This window comes from Lonchura striata, chromosome 3 (genome assembly GCF_050655825.1).
Source record: "Lonchura striata isolate lonStrDom1 chromosome 3, ASM5065582v1, whole genome shotgun sequence".
Classification (NCBI taxonomy): Eukaryota; Metazoa; Chordata; class Aves; order Passeriformes; family Estrildidae; genus Lonchura; species Lonchura striata.
In genome coordinates, this window is record NC_140705.1 from 100272144 (window position 1) to 100289703 (window position 17560).

The following is a 17560-nucleotide window of genomic DNA, read 5'->3' on the forward strand; positions in this document are numbered from 1 at the left end:
AAAGGGACCTGGGGGTCCTGGTTGATGTCAAGGTGAACACAAAGGCCTCACCACGAGTGCTGGGGGCAGTTCTGTGATCCACAATATAAGGAGGATATTAAACTACTAGAAAATGTCCAAAGGAGGACGATGAAGATGATGAAGGGCCTTGAGGGGAAGCCATATGAGAAGTGGCTGAAATCTGTTCAGCCAGGATAGGAGGAGACTGGTGAGGGACCTCATTGAAGTTACATCTTCCTCGTGAGGTGAAGAGGAGGGGCAGCCAGTGATCTTTCCCCTGTGGTGACCAGTGACAGGACTTGAGGGAATAGCCTGAACTTGTGTCAGGAGACGTTTGGGCTGGATATCAGGAAGAGGTTCTTTCCCCAGAGGATGGCTGGGCACTTCCCCAGGGAAGCAGTCACAGCACCCAGCCTGGCAGAGTTCAAGTGTTTGGAAAACTCTATGATCTTTGAGGGCCCCTTTCAACTCAGCTTATGCTGTGATTCTGTGAAATTCATTGGAAACCATAATTTTACTGTCAGGGATCTGTAACTGGATCTTCTCTGGGCTGAAACCAGCAAGAATTTTATACTTAAGAGATCCATTATGTGTGCACACATGAAGCTGAAATTTTAATCTAGAGAGGAACTGTACTGGTTGTAGAGTCCTGCTGCTGCCTTGGGCAGTAGCCAGCAGTAAAGCTGATTTTTAAAGTCTGTCAAGTCTAGTGTCAAAACCCTCTTCATTGGGTAGGTAGATAGGGGTATTTTATGCTAATCTGCTTCAGAGTAAGGCTAGAAAACAGTTTTTAAAACCACACTTGGTTCTGAGTTCAAAACTGTGTTTCATGAATCATAGACTCAGTGTGCACAGGTAGGCTCTATTATTTTGACCTGTCTTTCAAAATGTTGATGGGAGCAAACCCAAAGAAGCTGAGCTTAGTGAATAATGACACAGTGAATTGTTATGATACATTTTGCTTAGGTTCAGGATCTTTTCAAGAAAATTTATTTGGAAGGGGGACTATTTTACACTGAGAAGCAACTTCCAAGCCCTGGAAATATGAACTGTGCTGTCTAGCTGCTCTCTGCCTGTGTGTGCTCACATGCTGCTCTGGCATGCAGGCCAGAGGATGCAAATGAAACCTTTGGTTCTGGAAAGACACATCTGCCACTCTCCCCCATATCCTGCTAGCATGTTTGCCAGTAAAACTCAACCCTGTGAACATTTGCAGACACCAGTCATAAAAACAGGCCAGGCACAGCAACAGTTAAACAAAAAAGTAGTAAGAGCCACAGAAAATAGGTGGGTTTTGTTCCCCCCCCACACCTCCCTCTTAGCTGTCCTCTTAGGAGCATTTTGCTGGGATGGAAAATAGTTATCATGTATCAATAGTAACGCTTAAAGGTTGCTGAATGTTTGATTTAGGCAAAGCTTGCAGATTTGATTCCCGATTTTTGCTTATGCAGACTCAACAAACCCTTTCCAAAAGGTCTTTGAATCATTGAAACTTAGTTGCATCAAAAAGTTCATCTGCAGTCGCTCATTTCCAGTCATGGCCACTGCAACTTAGACTGTAAAAGAAAAGAAACCTGAGGAGGGTGATTGTTTCAGAATGAAAGGTGCGATGGCTGCCCACTCAGTTACTTAGTCAGAGGTCTTATTTAACACCATCCTGAGTTACAGGAATTCTGCATTTAGCACTCTGTTATGCTGTGTACCCCCCTTCCCCCATCACGTATTTGGAAATCCTCTGTCAGCAATCACAGGGAGAAGAGACAGTTTCATGAGCTGAGTGGGAGGTTATCCCTAATTACAGCTGTGTTATATCAGCATTTTATTTCAAACCCTTCTGCTCATGTGCATGATTCACTCAATATGCTATGTGATTATCTACCTGACTTGTGAACTTCTGTGGTGAGGAGGAAATGCCTAGCTTGGGGAAGTAGCTATGGTAGCAATTCATATAAATTTCTGATGTTTATCAGGACAAAAGATAATGTTTAACTTGCTTACTGCTCAGGCCTCCAATTCTGTAATGTGCAGAAAAGTAGACATACACACTGCCCACTTATCAGAGAGGGATTAAAGTTGAGTATCTAAAGCATTTGACAATTCTCACTGGACTCAGATGCATCAGTTACCATTAGTATAGGAAATAACAGGTTTTTTCATATAGATGAGAAAAAGCTATAAATCTTTGCTACATATTTGTGCACATGAAAGTTTTCTTTTGACTTTACCACCTGGCCTAAAAGGTTTCTTTCTCACAGTACAAACCCTGCCTTAGAAACATCATGGGTTATCACTTATTTCCAAATTCTCCCTTCAGACAAGACTGTATGTCTCTGTGTTTAGCAGTGGAATGCCACAGTTTGGAGTGGGATCCATAATTAACAGCTCTGCAGTTAAGTCTCAAACTGTGCAAGGGGACCCAAAATGTCGTTAACTCACTCTTGATCCCTGTGCTTAAATCAAAGGTTGATATTAATTTAGATCCAGACCAAAAATGGTTATCTTACCCTCAGCAATAAAGTTCAAAGAGTTACAGCTCTCCCTTACTTTACTGGGTAACCTCATACATAAATTTCCTGTTTATCATTCCTCTGAAAACTCTATGAGGAAGAAGTGAAACAGAGTTCTCCAGAGTAAGCTCTGGTCTCCTACACAGTCTGAAGCATCACAGCTCTGAATGATCAAAATGTCTTACCTTTTTTGTAGCCTGAGCTTAAAGAGCATATACCTGCCCAGTTTACTTCTAAAAATGCAGGGTAGACTGCAAATGACTTATTTGAAAGAAACATTAATGTTCTGAAGACACAGAGTCATCCTTATAAGGGGCTGTCCTAGAGCAGCAGACCTGGCATCTTAAAAGGCAACATGAGAATTTAATAGGTGTATTTGTTTAATTAAAGGAAATTACCTAAATTGCAACTCTCTGGTGGATAGAGCTGCAGGTATCACATAGGATTTTCTATCTAATGGCTGTTTTCAGTAGATGTTGAACTCTCTTGGGTTCTCATCTCAGTGTAGGAGTTTTCTGTTTTAAAAAATACTGTTAGAGTTTATATTATGCGCTGTTATATTTATTTCCATTTTAAAACTTTGACTTGATTGAATTTTCATAGTCTTATAGGAATTTTCATGATGATTTACACTGCTTTATATTCTATGAACAGTAGCTGGTACTGGTCACTACCTTCCTTTTTTGCTCTGAGCACCTGATATGTGATGCTTTTTTAGCTGGCTTGGTTTTGTACTATCTGAGCAAATACTTTCTAAACATTTTCTATCACTAGATTTAACAACATCAGTGTAGCACCTGGCACTGTCCTGACTAGCAGGATCACTTTCGAGGCTTAGAATATCTGACTATCTTTCTCTCACTGTTTACTGGACCATTTTTGTAACATTGGTCTCAGAAACTTTTCTGTAACCATCAGCTCATTTTCAGGTGCTTTTGAGTGTTCCAGTGATGACCTGGCACAAACAGTCATGCTCTATGATGGAAAATCAGTCCAGAAGGTGCATTCGACAAGATGGTATTTAAAAAGACCTCTCCTTTTTCCCTGTCCAACTGCCTGGTCAATCTGTTTGGCTATATCCTTGTCATCTGATGAAACTGATAGAGTAAATGTTTGCAATGAATAATTCAAACCCCTCTGAATTCACCAGCTCTTTACGTTCCCTATATGTAATTTAAAGTAATAAATTTATCCCATGGTATTGTTTAGCAATCCAGAGCTTAAAAGGTTACGTTTTAAGAGGAATGTACCTGTTGAAAGTACATAATTAATCTTTTCAGTGGGCATCCTTATTTCCCTTGGGATGAAGACCTTTAATTTGGGCTTGCATTTTGAGTTATGTAGGAGGCTTAAAAATTAACTGGGAAAGTTTTGAGTCAGTCAGTATCGGGATCTTTTCAAACAAGTCCTAGGTAAAATTTTTATCATGTCCATTGCTCTTCTGCTATAGCTTCTCTATTGAATGTAATAAGAATAGGTTGATAGTGGCATTTCATTTTGCACTGCATTTCCGTATCTCAAAATCTGCTGTTAGCTGCTTCCCCTGAAAGATATGCAGAAGAATTTCCTGCCTCCTTTTCAGTCTGTTTCAATACTCCTAGACATTCTTTATCACCAAAACCTTTCTGTTTATGGATTCAAGGCATACAACACAGTGCGCAAATTGCTACTCACAGAGTAAATTCAGGTATGAAGATTGTATAATTAACTCCAAGACTTCCAAATTACATGTTGTACTAATTACATATAGAGAGGCAAATTGCATGGCCAGAGTTGCCTGTTGCTGCTTGTGCAAGTTTGCAAATCACAGAACCTCCTTTATCTATACCATGATTCTCCAGCTATCACCCTACTGAGGTCTGGTGATTCAGAAGCAGCTTTTCCAAAGGTCAATATAGGCCACTGAAGTATCCTTGGAGATTGAAGTTGCAGCTTTCTTACATCCTGACTCAGCCAGTTTTCTGATTCTTGGTTCAGACTCATGACCTTCCTTTGTTTTCATGATTAGACCATGGAAGTTGCAAAACACTGTTGGGAAGTATATGTCAGAGAGGCATGTTTTCCATACAATTTTATTGCAGTTAGTGAGATTCTCGGTGCTAGGACACTTCATTAGAAGTTGGATATCAATTTTTAAACACTTGTTCGTGACACTGTTACAAAACTAACGTAGTGATATTAGGGGGAAAAAGATAGAAGTATTTTCAAGAAGATATCATGATGAAGCTGAAAAAGTAATTTACCCAACAATTCAGGTAATAATTGTCCCTTTCATTTTCTAACTAGGACTTAGGCTGGTAGCTGTCTGGAATCTGAGAATCACAACACTTGGAGTGATACAACAAACAACTGCAGGAATGTCCAGATCAAAGTGCAAAAGCAAAATTACACCTTTTTGCATATCTCCTTGATCTTAACACCACTGAATCTAAATGTCTTGATATAATCTAAAACCAGCACACTGTTCCAAAATTAACCCCAAAGTTGGAAAGATTTCAGAGATTAATTGCAGAAAGTTCTTCCTTTGTACAGTCATTCGAATCCTGTATTTTGCAGACTTCGATCATCTCATCTGTGTTGCACCTCATGGGGATATTGTGCTAGAGAGGGAAGTTTTAAAGCAAGGATAATTACAGGGAGTAATGTTTGTTTTCTTCAAAAGAATAGTGGCACTTCTGGAAGAAACTAAGTAACATGGAAGGAGGTAATAATTTGGAGAGTCACATATGAAGGAGGCACGAGTGTTGTATGCAGCTTTGTTTTTGAGTTAACCTCCCTAGGTAATGAAATGCATGTGTGCAGCATGATCTGATTCTTGGGGTTGTCCTGTGCAGGGCTGTGAGCTGGACTTCACTGATCCTTTTGGGATCCTTCCAGCTCAGGATATTCTACGATCCAATCAGTGTTTTTGTGAGTATGGACTCACAATAGAGCATGTCAAGCGCTCTTAGCAGTCACCCCCATTTTCAGGCAACAAGTTATTGGAAGCCTCTTTAGAAATGAAGGATCTGGGCCCTCAACCCTATGACCACTGAGGAGAAGACAGGATTACCTAAATGAAGTTTGAGTAAATAGCAAGTAATTGTGCTAGACCTTCAATGATCCCACTCCTTTCTCATAAGAAAAGCCAGCCTCATTGTGTTAGCACTATAACATCCTTCTGTGATTGAAAACACTTGTAAGGCGATGCCAGCATGTTTCTGTTTGCATCCAAACAATAATCAAGATTTCACACAGTGATGATTTGTTGTCAGCTGTTTTTCCTGCACTAAACAAGTCTGGCACTAGCAGCCCACGAGCTAATTAACTCAAGTATCTGGCATGGGAATCTACATTATAGCTATCAACAGAATATCACAGAACTGAAATAACCAGCCAAGTGGACTGATGTTCTGGCGAGATGAAGAGTGTCTCCTTGAGGTAGAAAAAAGAAAGATGAATGCTGATAAACCGGATTTCCACTCTCCCACCCCATAAATTTATCTCTTAGGTTTTTTTTTGTTTGTTTGGTTGTTTTTTTTTGTTTTTTTTTTTTAACAAGAGTTTGAAAGAAAACACTGAGCTGAACACTTTAGGCTGAATTGGCAACTTGAACTTTTTTTTCCTTTTAATTTAATTTCTATCTCTCTTTTCATCCTTTCTGGTTTACCTTTACCCTCTTCTTAACATGCAAAAATGGGTTCTGGCATCAGTTTGCTTTCAATATCTGCCCAAGTTTCTTGATGAGACAAGATTGTGGGATGCTTTGCTGTTCAGCACCTTTTATTTCTCCCTTGGGGGACTGTTGGCATCAGACACTCCTGAAGCAATCAGAATAGAGAAACTGCAAAACCTTTAGGAATTCAACACTGTGGTAAAGCATTCCAGTGTAGGCTGGAAGAATTGTGCTGTCCGAGATGAAAAGGAAATGGGAAAAAACTGAATAAACAGGACATTAGTATTTTGACACCTTGTCAGGTTGCTCATATTTCAGTGTTTTTTCTCTGTATGTCTTACAGAGTTAAAAGAACACTCATTGTTTTGCTCTCACTCCCACTGTATTCAAGCAGAGCCATTTAAGAGTGGGGCCTGAGTTGTTTTCTAATGAGAGAAAATATACTCCATTAGTATACTCTCATTTCTGTAGCATTGAAAGTGAACTTACTTTTTTCTTAAGAAAAAGAGAGACATTATTTTATGCTTCATAAGGAAGGAATATATATATAAAACTAGGTCTACACAGAAAGTCTAGTTTAGTACCTAAAGGTAGGTCCCAAGAGAGCTAATAAAGACGTAGATTTTTTTTAAATTTAAAGCAAATCAGATTCCTTTTGGGCATCCAGACAAGAGCTGTAGGATACTAAGCTCTGTGCTTAGTATCCTTTAAGGAATTTAAGCATTTGACTCACAGGGTCATATTTACACACTAAAATAAAGCACTTGTGAGCGCTATTTAGTAGTGAGTCACCTTCCTCAGTAAGAGACTCTTGGGCACCACAGACCAATCAGAAAATATGCAGAAGAGAGGGCTGTTTGTGAAAACAGTTGTGTGTCTCTGCAAAGGCAGGGGTTTCTCTCCAGAACTGCAGTACAGTGATCTGTCCCCACCTGTCTTTTGTATGGCAGATATTGGCATAGATTTAGAGTTCTAGAAGATATTTCTGACCTCCAAAGACAGAGGAGTTAGAAATGTTTTATTCTGTATGTATATATGTATATACATACATATATATATGTCCCCTGTTTAAACTGAATTTATTGCATAGAAGAGGAATGCAAGATTCATTAACTCTCAATATAATTAGGGATAAATGACTCATAACTGCAGGGGACATGCATGTACCTTTGGAGCGCTGGAAGTCCAAATAGCTGTATTTAAATCAGTAACAAGCATATCCCCAGTTATAATTGTCTAGATTAAGAAGTCAGATTGGGGTCATTACACCAAGCATGTCCACTTGCTGTCAGCTGATCTAACTCCAGTAACAATAATGGCACTGCAGCAGCACTGATCTCAAGATCTGAGCAATTGTGCTGAAATCAGTGCTGTGCCGAGCCAGAAGGGAAGGGAGTTAGCCACCCTTTTGCCTACTCTTGAACTCTTAAACTTCCCTGAGCTTGCTGGTGTTGGTAGCCCACAGAAATCTGATTCTAAACCATAGGTTTTGTGTCTGATCCATTATGGTCAGTCCAGTTAACTTTCAGTGTAAGCCAAATGTAAATGGCTATGTGAAGTTGCACCTTTGGGAAGTACACATGAAGTTGGCTTTACCACTTACCCTCTCCAGTTTTGAAATTATTTCAGCTTCCTGGCCAATTTCAAAAAAGGGAAAAAAAAGGCAAACCCAAACCAAACCATCATAAACTTAAACTCTCTTTGTCTTGCTGCTGTTTAATTGGGGGTTGGCATGATGAGTTCATTGTCCATCTATGACAGTGTTAAATTACATTTATTGAGAAGCAATTTTTGCAGCAATGTATACAGTTTCTCTTGCTTACTTTTGTATTGGCCTATAGATTTCACTACAGCATTCCTTTCCAGGTTGCTGCTGTGCAATCTGAGTGTTAATCATTAAATTAATTTCTGCTTCTTCTGGCCTTCCACAGTACTTTCTTTTCTTTTTGTTTTTATTTCCCACATGTTGCTTTCATCCTGCTGTGGGTCACTTACTATTATTCAGTTAATCCACTCTAGCAGAGTGGCAAATGAGGCTGGCACTGAAGGTATGACTGCTGCTGGTTCCCAGCAGCTTTTAATGTCATAATTGCAGCAGAGGACATTGTGAAAATGAAGTTAATCCTTGTAACATAGTACGTCTGTTAGCTGTATGAAAAGTGATCGTGAGTAAGTCTGTATCAGGTGTAGGTCATTAATTTAAACTCACTTCCTTTAATGTAATTCTTTATATGGAGCCTGCCAGTTGCATGAATCAAAGCTAAGTTTATTGTATTCAATAAAACCAGGCATAGTGTTATATTTTATAAATACTTTATAAAAAAATTTCTTTAGAGGAAAACTTCTGAAAACAACAACAAAAATAAATGTTGCATGCAACAGTGGTTTTAGAAGATTCCATTGCTCCTATTTGCTTGTGCTGGCTCTATTTCTTGTATATGTTGTAGCTACACATAAAAAAGTCCCTACATAGAAGAAACAAAACCCTCTTCTAAGGGTTCAAGTTTCCTAAAACTCAGGGGCACAAACTCATCAGAAAGAGATATCACACATTTTCAGACTAGGTTAAATCTACTGAAGCCTCTAAAGAGTTGTTGTTAGGAGTTGTGCATCCTAATTGCTGTGTGGACATAATGTGAGTCAGTCCTGAGACATCCTGTGTGTGTTGCAAAGCTGAACAAGCACTCAGAGCAGCGTGCATGGTGGGTTGGTGGGTGCAGTCATGCCTCGGTGCACGTCTGTGCCCAGCAACGCCTTGGGAAGTGTCTTCAACAAGAGGACACCACCAATATTTTTGCAGCTTCTCTAACAGGCTGCTGAGTGGTTTAATGACCTTTTTTTTATTACATTCTCTGCAAACAAAATGCCATGTACTAAATAGTTTAATATGAAGGAAGGCAAGATAAGGAAATGTCAGTAAAGATCTCATTTTTGTAATGATATGAAGTTGATTCCCGTCACAAAATGTATTTTGGTAGTTTGATGAAAGCATAATTTTGTCAGATTCCACTCAGTTAGATACACTGGTAACTTAACCCAGAGAGGGTTAAGAAATAAAACCAGTTAGAGCAAGGATGAAGCAGCACAACTCTCCTCTGGACTAAGGTTATCATTGTATTTATTGTGTGTCATGGAACATATATGAATACTATAGTAAGTCCCAGAGTTAGAGGTCAGGATCCAACAAGAACTGACATATTTTATATCTCTGCAGTCAGTTTTCTGCAAATTCAGGACTCCAGATAGATGATCTGAAGCAATTAATCCTTTCATTAAAAAAAAACAATGCAAATACTAATTCAAGAGTTCCTACATTCTGTGCTTACAGCACATGGACAACTGGAAATGCTCTGTCTTGGTAATGTGATTGTGTGTAGTGCGTATAAGTGTTTTAATGGCTCCTCAAAAGGAGAACACACAGTTCTCCATGTTGTCTGCTCCTTGGGGAAAATGACTGTGCTGAGCAGAGGTAGCATTGCTATGACCCATAGAGTGAGAGGCATTGCAGCACCAGCACCAGTTTTGCACACAAGAAAGTCAGTAGGAATGCAAGCTGTTTAAATGTAAGAAAATCTAATTGCTGGAAATCACATGATTACTTACAATTACTTAGGAAAGCTCTGAAATTAAAGATTAAAAATATATCATGTTAAGGATATATATCCTTATAACCTTGACACTAGGATGATCTATAACCTTGACTACACAAGGATGTATTTTTGGCAGAAGCATACTGCAAACAAGAAGTAAATGAAAAGCCACTGCTTTAATGAGTTACCAGTCTTGGGCTTATGACAAGACGCAATCAGAGAAGGAAACAAACAAATGGATAGGAGCTGAAACAGAGAAGGATGTGGGAAGCATAGTGCAAGCATGCTTTTTCATGGACATGCTATGTGCATAATGTCTCAGTGAGCAAGGGGCCCTGGGAGTCTCCTGCTTCGTGTTGTGGCTTATTTAGGCAGAGCTCCCACAGACTTCTGAAAGGATTTTGTCTTAAACAGAACCATGGAGGGGAAATTAGGGCTCATCACAAAATGATGCTCAGGTATGTACAAATGAATCAATGTGCTTCCCACCATGCTGGCTTAGTGTTGAAAAAAAAAAAAAAAAGGCAAGCAAGCTTGGAAGAAACAAAAGCACAGCTTTTTGTAATTATAGATATTTTTGAGTTAGCCTGAGCCCTCCCCTTTCCTTCCTTTACCTTCCGCTTCTCCTCCCAAAATAATAACACATTTTGCCAATAATTTTGAGGAAGTCTCAGTGGGCCAGATGGAATTCAAAGAGAGGGATCTAATAGAGTTTTGTTTCGTTCTTTTTTTCCTCCTGATTTTTTTCTCCCCATACCCTGATGTCCTACTTGCAATTTCTTTCTTTAGCTTATTGCATGACACAGAGGTGGTGATGCAAAAATAGAAGTTAATGGTACTACCACTGTTTGTTTCTATTAACATTTACATGTGAAATGAAGGCATTTTGGAAGAGAACCAGACTGGCCAGTAAAACCTTTCACCCTCGTAAACTGTACATTTGGTTTGATTTTTGGCTTAGATCCCAGAACTTGTCACAAGCTTTATTATAAAGCTGTAGTTCAGCTAGAGTTTTGTTAGCTTTATTGAAACAGCTCCCCTTTTCCTCCTCCTCCTCAAAAAAAAAAAAAAAAAAAAAAAAAAAGGAGGAAAAAAAACAGTGAGCAGACCAGTAAGAAAAAAAAAAACAACTTTTGTCAATTCTGAATACTTTTAAAATCCTGGAGAAAATATACTAGAAAATGCAATTAGCCAGATAACTTTTCAGCATCAATTATCAGTATATAAATGAATTTTAACTAAAATTTATAAAAAATATACATCACCTCCTTAAAATAGTCCAAGAGTGACTGATCACATAAACAATAAGGCAGTCACCAACACTCAAGCATGTTACAACTTCTGAGAAAACACAGGCCTAGAAATGCCAAAGAGGAGTTTACAGATTGACTGGAAATGATTTGGACATCTGGAGAGAAGATTTTTTTTTTTACGTATGTAGTTTCCCGAAGGGGTAATTTAGCTCTGCATGAGTTCACTCAGGGAATATATGAGAAAGAAACAAAAAAAGAGAAAGGAATAAAAAGGAATGTGTTATGATGTGCAATTATAAAACTATTGGTCTCATGCATCCTGTGTCTCTCATGCAATGGATCCCCTTGGTTCAGGACCAAGTAAAAGTGAGAGTAGTATGGAATTACTGATCATGGGATTTAATAGAACTGCTTTATAGCATAACCATTAATATGTATGTTTTAAATTTATAGCTGCCCATTGAATGATTATAGAATGGATATATAGCTCTACTCTGAAAGATAAATTCATTTGTAGTCCTTGGTTGGAATTTGAAACGTGGTCTTGTAGCTGTGGGTCTAATTTGAGATGCAGAAGATCAAAGTTTGACCGTTGCTCCTGTCAGTCAATTCCCACGTGATCCATGCATAAGTAACTTATACTGCCTGTATTTCAATTCCCTGCTGAAGCAATGGTAAACAGAAGATTTTATTTGAGGCTTGTTTAGACTAGTCTAAAAGGCATAGATTGGTTCTTACAGTGTAGAAATGTTTAATCTTTTAAACCTTCAGTCAGGAAATGTCCATTGGCTGTGAGGCCTTAATTTTGATTGAACTTTCTAGAAACCTTTCTAGGTAGTATTTGATTCCCTTAAAATGCAAACAGGCACAACAACTCAATTTATTTCATAATTTTTTGGTGCCTAATCTAAACAGAAATAATTCTAACCCAATGTATCATAACGATGATGATTCCTTGTTTTCTGCTTGGAAAATACAAAGTCACAAAATTCTGAAGTTCCTGGAGAACCTATTGAACTGAGTCCCATGTCCCCTGCAATAGTTTTAGTGGGCTGTCTGGAAATAAAGTATCCAGGGAGCAGGACTACTTGAGAATCTGTCTTCTTAGGCAAAATGTTTAGTATTTGGATGTGAGCAGCATTTTTTGAGGGTGGAAAGACACATGTTTTCTTACTGCCACTCTTGAGAAGCAAGCAATTTGTCTCAGCATCATTGAAATCTGGTTCCCATGCCCAGGCTGTGGCTGGTGACGGCTGTGGGCTGCCTTAGCAATGTCTGAATCCTCCCTGTGGAGCTGAGCTGGCAGCTTCACCTGGCTGGGACCAAGTATGGGCCTGGTGGATTCATTGTCATTACTGGTGAGTAAAGCACTCCCAGAACTTGTCCTGAATTCCTTCCCAGAGAACAACACTGTCTTGTAGTGCTCTGCTGTGGGTCATGTAATGGAATGTCAATAGTGCAACAGGTATGTCCATCAGGAAACTACCAAACTGAGAATTTGTGTGGCAGGTGAAGATTGTACACATATGACCATAAGCTTTTCACTGGGAGGAGACTCAGCCATGTCTGAAGCACAATGCAGTATGTTGCTACTGAATTAAGTTTGCAAGCAAAGGCTGTAACTCTCAAGGAGTCCTAAGTAAACATTGATTTGCAAACTTTAATCTGATCATCACGAACTTTCAAACTGCACTTGAAAGTTTGCTTGGATTACAAGTAAAGAACTCAAAAGTAAAATGTTGAAGGAATTTCATCCATCCATAAGAGGAAATCAAACTGCATGAGCAAACTGAGAGCCCACTGCTGTATGGCACAGCAGATACTGTGTGCTGTGTTGAGAAGGTTTTAACAGGCAGCAGGAGCCAAAGCCTCAATACCTCTCAAAAATCTATCTCTCTGCTTTACATTCTTATTGCTTTCTTTGAGGGGGAGGAAGGTTTGAAGGTCACAGAATTGGGCCATTTGTGTAACCAGAACCAGATGATTAATTACTTTTTTAAGGATTTTGTTTCCCCGAAAATTTTATCCCAGAAAAGCATGAGGACACACAGTCTGTGGTTGAAATTAAATTATATTAAGATTACAGAAATATTGCACATAGCAGTTCTATGGAAGTGGCTTTTCATTGTTTAGCATAAGAAAAAGAAAGACTAACAAGTTAGGCTACACAGCTGGGGTTTGTGCTGTGTAACTTGTTTTGTAACACATCTTTAAATATTGTACACAAGCTGAAAGAACATATATTAGAAAGACTCAGACTGAAAAGAAATCAGCACAATTAACATTCAAACTAGATTAACTGTCATTTTAGTTTTAAAAGCCCTCATGCTCCATTCTTTCATGCTACCCCCTACAAAAAATTTGGAACTCATCACTGGAAATATCACCTCAAAAATCTTTTTCTGCATTCTGTTATTATTACCAGAGATGTATGTACTCATTGGAGGAAAATAAAAATGAATTTAATTTTTTTTTTTAAATCAGAAACAGATTCAGATCAGGATTTCAAAATTATGAGAACACTTATTTTATTTAGATTTCTGGTATGTTCTAGGAAAAGTGACGATTATTATCAAATGTGGAAGGTTAGGTTGCAAAGCCCATTAAAACTTCTGGGAAAACTGAAAACAATTTTGATGTGCTTTGAATTAGGCTTTTTCTAGAACAGTCTCTGGACATAGTATATGGAATGGACTGAAAAGTATCTTGTTATTCTACTCTAAAGACTGTTTCTCATGGCAAACTGGCCGTTTTGAGCACTGTCAAAAAAATTGTCTCCTTCTTTGTGCTTTTTTGGCCCAGTTTTGGCTTGTGTTATCCAGCTTCTCCCAGTTAGTGACCAAACATTTCTTGGATGACTCTTGTGGAACTAAGGCACTTCCCAAGAGGTAGCACCAATGTTGGCAACTGGATTTAAGTACAAAGAGGAGGGCTAGTTATGTGAGTCCAGAGCATTCTAATGCCACTTATCTTCAGAGCTGGAGAATGGTTCTGGACACATTAACAGGCCAAGGGTTTAGCAGAAGGAATGCCTCTGTCAACTCTTATCCAAAAATCATTTTTTTTCAGTGAAGTCTCTGTTTTCATTTGGGTTTACTCTAGAGCTCTATTGTAGTTTCTCATTTCCCCTTTCAATTTCCCCTACCCTTGTTCAGTATGTGAGTTGATCCCAGCAGCAAATGGTAATGGGCAGAGCTAAACAGTACTGCAATGGGACAGAGTTATATAGAGTTCATGCTTTCTTCTGCAGATCCTCTGCTCTGGGTCTAAAATCCCACACCACTCCGTTTCCAGGAGCTGGCCACACTAATCCAGGATGAGGAAACACAAAGAGGCTGATGCCATACTGGCATTTGCTTTTCCAGGTCTTGGTTGGACACTTCTGGGCAGTGCAGCATCCTTGCTTGGACGGGAGGTGAGCAGCAGTGCCATGTTCTCCAGGCTGAGCTGCGCCACGACTCCTTTAGAAGAAAGCAAATCCTCAGCTACTTTTCTTCTGGACTTCTTTCTGGTGGTTTTGTCTTACCCTTGCTCAGCCCCAGGAACAGAATGAGTCCAGTACTTTTAAAAGCCCCACTCTTCATGAATGCCACTGAATAGGCTTTTTAAAAGTTGAAGTTTGACCTAAGACTTTTGATATTCTGAAAGGAATCCCTTTTGCAATGAGCAGCATTGCATGAAAAGGACAATTTTGTTCCCTTACTAGAGTGAGAGCAGAATTTGGGTTGCTGCAAATTTCTGTCTACTGTAGCTTTGCTATAATACAACCTCCCTGATGCTTCTGGTGATGATAAATAAATGTATTTATATGTTGTGCTCTTACATTCTGGGTACTGAGGAAACAGAACAATAACATAGTCTTGTCGATACAAGCACTGCCCTGGGAATTGACTAATTAACATAAAGCTCAGCCCTGCAGGGACATTTCCAGGTTCATTTCTTGCTGCCTCAGCAAACTACAGGGTTTGGGCTGTTAACTACTTTCAGATGCTCTTTGTCTTTCAAGAAAGAAATAAAGAACATCCACATTGCTTTAGGCAAGTTAATGATTCTAAAGAACACTTACCTTTTTACCATATGCTTCATGGCAGATTAAAATCCTGAATGAGCTAAGGATTATATACCATGTACAGTCCTTTGGCACAAAAAAAATGCATTCTGAACTAAAAGTGAGTGGCTGAATGTGACATTTACATTCATTGTTTTTCCAGACCCTGCATACTGAGAATTTTTGATTTTACTCAAAATAATACCAAAGCAGTGGTTTTGTAGATGCTTTGGTTTCCCAGAATCTTTTAAGGTTATGACAAGCAGTTTACAGTGGCTACTGAGAAAATTGGAGAAACTTGCATAACTACTTCTGTAAAATTCAAAGGAAATCTGGCCTAATTTGCAAAGAGGAGATGTGCCTAAAATTTTGAGAAACTCATACTATTTGTCTCTTGTGTGTGATCATATTTGTTTATGGTAGCAGAAACAAATGTACTTTTCATTCACATCCTTTTCTTTGGGCCATAATGCAAAGGTTTTCTCTAAAAAGGAAAAATTTATAAGAAAAGGAAAAAATCAAATTAAATGAAATCTGAATTTTACTGGCAAAGAAAACCTCATTGTTTTTATTAATTTTCCCTAGATTGCTAGATTTGCTCTGCTCTATGTACTGTTGTTATTATTATTAATCTATTATTAATAGATGTCTGCCTATTGCTGCTATTTATGAATGAACAAAATCCCATTCTGCAGCTCATACAAATCAACAGTAGAAAGTAACAGCAGAAAAATTTTCTGACAGAGGATTGAAAGCTATTTGATGGGTCCTCAAGGGCTGCAGCTAAAAGGACTGAGAAGTTACATGTGAGTGAGCACAGATATTTTCAAAGTGTTTCATAAGAGCAGAAAAATAAGTGTATGTGCAAAGTGCACATTGGAGGAAGCCAGCACCTGAGTGCATGCAGATACATGCAACACCCAGAGCTCTGTTATGTACACACGTTTGCTTGTTGGTGCATGAACAGGCTGATTTGTGCAGGTACTTCAGGCATGACTATCAGAAGACTGGGTGTGTATATTACTGTGTGTGCCTATCAGAACAAGTCATTAAGGTTGCCCAAGCACATCTGATTCTGATGTATAGGTTTCACAAATTTTATCCATTTGGTATGTCTGCCAGTCCTTTCTTTTTTGCCACAATTTCAAACAAAATACTGCAGTGTTTGCTGAAGATAGACAAAACCCTGAGAAAACATGCGCTGTTTCACTCTTAATCAATTATCCTGGAAAGGTTTAATTCGGGTCACTGTGGCTTTTAAGTTTTAAAATAGCAAAGTGGATTGAAGGGAACTTTAAATCAAACTAGGAGAATGTACAGAAACCAGTAAAATAGGGGAAAGTGAAATCTGATATGGAGCCACCAGATAGCTGGGGCAATCTGGGCAGGGTGACACTTTAGAAAAGAAGAGAGACTGTGAGAAATGAGTGATCACAGGATGAGGAGTCAGAGGCAGAGAAAAGGAAAGATTGCTACAGCAATATTTTGAAGAGGATGAGGCACGAAGTGTGAGTTTTGGAGTGATCACCAAAACATCAGCCTTGTGCCCCTCCAGCACTTGGAACTTCACCAGGTGTCTGTGAAAACCACTGAGGATCTCTATTTCCTCTTATGTCCATCCACACAAGCACTGCAATTTACTACTGCCACCATCTATTATTACAACTGCTGTGTTTGTTGCAGAGACCTGTGCCATGGATTTCAGTATTTCCAGCACTGCTGATTCTGGGTTCCAGCAAATGCAAAGATGCCAAAAAACATGCTAATGAAATCTTAGTATCCTTCTTTACTCACATGTAATTAGATACAACTCTCTTTATCAGTATAATAACTTTTGATTAGTTTAGTCTGCCTTTAGTGCACTGGAAAGCTTAAGGAAAGCTAGGCATACCCAACTAGGTTTTATTTAACCTTTCCCTGGAGATTCTTCCCTATACACAGTGACCATGGCTATCATACAACGGCAGCACACTAAAACAGAGGGAACAGTGCATTTTGCCTTTATTGTCAGGAAGTGTCAGAAGTATTAATAGCCTAAATTTTGCTAGCTAGCTAAAATTCTCACACTGCAATCTTGTGCATCAGCACTTTTTTTTTAACCACAGATGGTCATTTATGTAACATGGTTGGAAATTGTGGCTGTGTTCCACAGCAACAGGAAAATGGGATACATCTGCACTGTGTGGGGAAAAATACAAATGAAGTAGAAGTATGCAAGCATTTAAATTACAGGGAAACAGGACTGCGATAAGCCCTGGACTACATGAGCAGGAAGAGAGTGTCAGCCTCACCCATGCCCTGAAAAAATGGTCACATTCGTGGGCTACTCTATTGTACTGAGTGGAAGTTTGTTTATGTGGGACCTTCCTTCCCTCAGGACTTCCTCTGAGAGGAAATGTCGTCACTGTTCACTAGGGGTCAATTGTTATGCATTCAAAACTCAGACATAAAATAGTACCACTGAATTCAACAAAGTGGAAAGGAATAACTAAGATTTGTCCATTTAC

General features: G+C 38.9%; 1 long non-coding RNA gene across 15 annotated transcripts in view; it reads left to right on the plus strand.

Annotated features, from left to right (window-relative positions):
• LOC144245989 (uncharacterized) overlaps nt 1-17560 on the plus strand; it is a 407049-nt gene that overhangs the window by 358065 nt on the left and 31424 nt on the right. The gene's annotated exons all lie outside the window — the stretch shown is intronic.